The sequence below is a fragment of the Salvelinus sp. IW2-2015 genome, unplaced genomic scaffold (assembly GCF_002910315.2).
Source record: "Salvelinus sp. IW2-2015 unplaced genomic scaffold, ASM291031v2 Un_scaffold1368, whole genome shotgun sequence".
Classification (NCBI taxonomy): Eukaryota; Metazoa; Chordata; class Actinopteri; order Salmoniformes; family Salmonidae; genus Salvelinus; species Salvelinus sp. IW2-2015.
In genome coordinates, this window is record NW_019942861.1 from 79,935 (window position 1) to 85,203 (window position 5,269).

The following is a 5,269-nucleotide window of genomic DNA, read 5'->3' on the forward strand; positions in this document are numbered from 1 at the left end:
TCATGTCTCATTACTGTACTTGGTAGGGGGCTACATCATGTCTCATTACTGTAGCTTGGTAGGGACTAGATCATGTCTCATTACTGTAGCTTGGTAGGGGACTAGATCATGTCTCATTACTGTAGCTTGGTAGGGACTAGATCATGTCTCATTACTGTAGCTTGGTAGGGGACTAGATCATGTCTCATTACTGTAGCTTGGTGGGACTACATCATATCTCATTACTGTAGCTTGGTAGGGACTAGATCATGTCTCATTACTGTAGCTTGGTAGGGGACTATCATGTCTCATTACTGTAGCTGTAGGCTACAATCATGTCTCATTACTGTAGCTTGTAGGGACTAGATCATGTCTCATTACTGTAGCTTGGTAGGGGGCTAGATCATGTCTCATTACTGTAGCTTGGTAGGACTAGATCATGTCTCATTACTGTAGCTTGGTAGGGGCTACATCATGTCTCATTACTGTAGCTTTGTACGGGACTAGATCATTCTCATTACTGTAGCTTGGTATGGGGCTACATCATGTCTCATTACTGTAGCTTGGTAGGGGGACATCATGTCTCTTACTGTAGCTTGGTAGGACTAGATCATGTCTCTCTACTGTAGCTTGGTAGGGGACTAGATCAAGTCTCTATTACTGTAGCTTGGTAGGGGACTAGGATCATGATCATGTCTCATTACTGTAGCTTGGTAGGGGACTAGATCATGTCTCATTACTGTAACGTGGGTGATACAACATTACAATTGGAAGAATATGATACAGAAGAGCCTAGGAGGTCAGAGCGCAATTTCGTTACCGTGGAATTACCCAAAGGCTGAGACAGATTTTTAAATGTAAATGTTTTCCAAACAAAAAAACATTGATTTTAAACTTTATCAAACCATACACCTCCATGCATAATGACTACTTATAACAATTTACACAAATCACGTTCACTAGCTAGCTTGCCGACTAAGATTCTTTGGCATTTAGCTAACATTCTTTGGCATTTAGCTAACATTCTTTGGCATTTAGCTAACATTCTCTGGCATTTGGTTAGTTGGCGTTATATGTATTTCCAAAACTTTGGTTTCCCTTCATGTAAATGTAAGCTGGGTGTCGATAGCAACTGCAAGACTCATTTAGTGCTAACGTAATGTTAGCAGGGAAAAGCCTATAAAAGGACACGCCTGACACCCAAACCCATATTCAATTTATACAAATTAGGTTAGGGTAAGGGTCAAGTTTAAGGGTTTTGCTAGTCGGTTTAAGCGTCAGCGGTGTCCTAATAGTCTCTCCCCGTTAGCATGCTAGTAGGGCTAACATTAGCAAACTAGTAGACTAATGTTAGTAGGCTGGTATAGCTAAAATTAGCAAACTAGTAGGCTAACATTAGCGGGCTGGTAGTGCTAACGTTAGCAGGCTAGTAGGGCTAACGTTAGCGGGCTGGTAGGGCTAACGTTAGCGGGCTGGTAGGGCTAACGTTAGCGGGCTGGTAGGGCTAACGTTAGCGGGCTGGTAGGGCTAACATTAGCGGGCTTGGATAGCAACCTTGCAAGTTGATTTGTAACCATGAATTCATAAAGTATTTGCTTGTAAGTTGACTGAAAATTGAATTGAAACCAATAGTCATGAGTGAAAATTATTTGGTTTAATTTGAAGTTATACATTTTAAGTACTTTCTGTTGGGAGTTTACATTATAGGAAATAAGGTTGGCTGCCAGCTTCTCCATATTACATCACGCCCCCGGAAAAACTATTTCCCGACATGACTTCTTCAGAATTCTGATCGTTTTTTTTWATGTAATAACTCCAAAAGTAGAAAAGTGAGGTGTGACTTTGCATTGGGACTTTTGGTGCTATACGAATACAAATCCATATGTTACATGTGGTTACGTTTATGCTACCTACCATTTAAAGATATGTGGGTTTTTGGTAACAGAATTTTTAAAAGGCACAAGATAATGTTTCTTTAAAAAAAAAAATGTTTCAGAAAAAAAAAATATTCTAATTTAAATATTAAGGATGTTGATATTAGTTGGCAAGGGTCTTTACGTCAACATTGTTGTGTTTTGGTGTATTTCTCATACCTTTTAAGATTTTTTTTCAGGTAGATGTTTTCTAAGACTCTTTTTCTATCTGATTGACAAGAAATCAAAGCCTTTGTTTATTCCTAAATTCTAGGATGGAAAATGGTTGAAAGATTTATACAGTGCCTTCAGAAAGTATTCACACCACTTGAATTCTTCGCTAATTTGGTTGTGTTACGGCCTGAATTCAAAATTGATTAAATATMATTTTTTCTCGCACACATCTACACACAATGCCTGTGCTTAGTTCCATTCTATAGTTTTTTTTATCCTGAAAAACTCCCAAGTCCTTAACGATTACAAACATACCCATAACATGATGCAGCCACCACGATGCTTGAAAATATGGAGAGTGGTACTCAGAAATGTGTTGGATTTGCCCCAAACATAACACTATTTTTCAGGACAAAAATGCAATTGCTTTGCCACATTTTTTGCAGTATTACTTTAGTGCCTTGTTGCAAACAGGATGCATGTTTTGAAATATTTTTATTCTGTACAAGCTTCCTTCTTTTTACTCTGTCAATAAGGTTAGTATGGTGGAGTGACTACAATGTTGTTGATCCACCCTCACTTCTCCTATCACAGCCATTAAACTGTTCGAAAGTCACCATTGGCCCCATGGTGAAATCCCTGAGCGGTTTGCTTCCTGTCCGGCAACTGAGTTAGGAAGGACACCTGTATCTTTGTAGTGACTGGGTGTATTGATGCACCATACAAAAAAAAGTGTAATTAATAACTTCACCATGCTCAAAGGGATATTGAGTGTCTGTTTTAGATTTTTTTTACTCATCTACCAATAGGTGCCCTTCTTTGCGAGTCATTAGAAAACCTCCTTGGTCTTTGGGTTTGAAATGCACTGCTTGACTGAGGGACCTTACAGATAATTGTATGTGTGGTGTATCAAAAATCATGTCCATGCAACTAATTAAGAAAAGGTTTACTCCTGAACGTACGGCTTGTCATAACAAAGGGGTTCAATACTTATTTACTCAACACATTTCAGCTTTTCATTTTGTAATTAAATTTGTACACATTTTTTTTTTTAACTATTCCACTTTGACATTACGGGGTATTTGTGTGTAAGCCAGTGGAGGAAAAAAAACACATCTCAATTTAATTAATTTAAAATTCAGGCTGTAACACAACAAAATGTGGAAAAAGTCAAGGGGTGTGAATACTTTCAGCAGGGATCAGTTTCCTTAATTTCTCAAAAATACATAGACTCATAGTTTTTATTTGACACCGAATTTGACATGCTCATATGAAATTCACATGTTGTTACATGGAAATGGAAATGACCAACAGCTACATCAGATCTATCAAAAGACAAACTGATGCTTGTCGTCTTCCTCTAGCACACAACTGACACATCTTTTCGTGTTTGCAAACGACGGCCGGACAAATGGTTGCAGGACAAACGGTTGCAGGACAAACGGTTGCAGGACAAACGGTTGCAGAACAAACGGTTGCAGGACAAATGGTTGCAGGACAAATGGTTGCAGGACAAATGGTTGCAGGACAAATGGTTGCAGAACAAACGGTTGCAGGACAAACTGTCTCAGAACAAACGGTTGCAGGACAAAATGGCTGCAGGACAAAATGGCTGCAGGACAAACGGTTGCAGAACAAATGGGAGTTCGTTACTACATTGTAACTTGTTGCGCAATCGCGTGTTAAAAACTGTTTTGATGGCTACGATTAAAAACAGAGCTACTATTTTTATTTCTCCATCTTAACTGATAATTAAAGTGCGCCTCCCATTCAAGTGCGTAAGCTATAGTCAACGGTAGGCAGAATCAGAGCATCACCCACCACTTTACAATGTGAGCTTGAGGCTGTATAATGTAATGTGAGTTGGAGGCAGTATAATGTAATGTGAGTTGGAGGCAGTTTAACATAACGTGAGCTGGAGGCAGTATAATGTAACGTGAGCTTGAGGCTGTATAATGGTTTGAAACCTGAATATTTTTCCTATACTTGAAATAATGAGGCGTGTCTTATCTTGCTTCAAAGTAGCCAAGTGAAAATCCACTCATAGAAACTTAGAGCCAATTAGTTTATTAAGACTTCTTCATGCCATTAACCAGCATTTCTCTACTGTTCTATTGGTTTTCATATCAACATCATTTCGTTGTCCAGAAGCCCAAAATCATAATCCTAGTCATATTATCAACCCATCCTAGTTGTTGCTATTACATTCTAAGTTTCTAACAGAGATGTATCTGTCACAGAGTGCATTCGGAAAGTATTCAGACCCCTTGACTTTTTCCACATTCTGTTACGTTACAGCTTTATTCTAAAATGGATTAAATCGTTTTTTTCCCCCCTCATCAATCTACACACAATACCCTATAATGACAAAGCAAAAACTGWTTTTTTGTACATTTCAGACCATTTACTCAGTACTTTGTTAAAGCACATTTGGCAGCGATTACAGCCTCAAGTCTTCTTGGGTATGACACTACAAGCTTGGCACATCTGTATTTGGGGAGTTTCTCCCATTCTTCTCTGCAGATCCTCTCAAGCTCTGTCAGGTTGGATGGGGAGTGTCGCTGCACAGCTATTTTCTCCAGAGATGTTTGATCTGGTTCAAGTCCGGGCTCTGGCTGGGCCACTCAAGGTCATTCAGACTTGTCCTGAAGACACACCTGCGTTGTCTTGMCTGTGTGCTTAGGTTTGTTGTCCTGTTGSAAGGTGAACCTTCGCCCCAGTCTAAGGTCCTGAGCATTCTGGAACAGGTCTCCATCAATTTTCCTCCGTTCATCTTTCCCACGATCCTGACTATTCTTCAAGGCCCTGCCACTGAAAAACACCCCACAGCATGATGCTGCCACCACCATGCTTCACCGTAGGAATGGTGCCAGGTTTCCTCCAGATGCTTGGCATTCAGGCCAAAGATTTCAATCTTGGTTTCTTCAGACCAGAGAATCTTGTTTCGCAAGGTTTGAGAGTCCTTTAGGTGCCTTTTGGCAAACACCAAGCGGACTGTCATGTACCTTTTACTGAGGAGTGGCTTCCATCTGGCCACTCTACKATAAAGGCCTGATTGGTGGAGTGCTYCAYWGATGGTTGTCCTTCTGGAAGGTTCTCCCATCTCCATAGAGGAACTCTGGAGCTCTGTCAGTGACCATCGGGTTCTTGGTCACCTTCCTGACCAAGGCCCTTCTCCCCCCGGGCGGCCAGCTCTAGGAAGA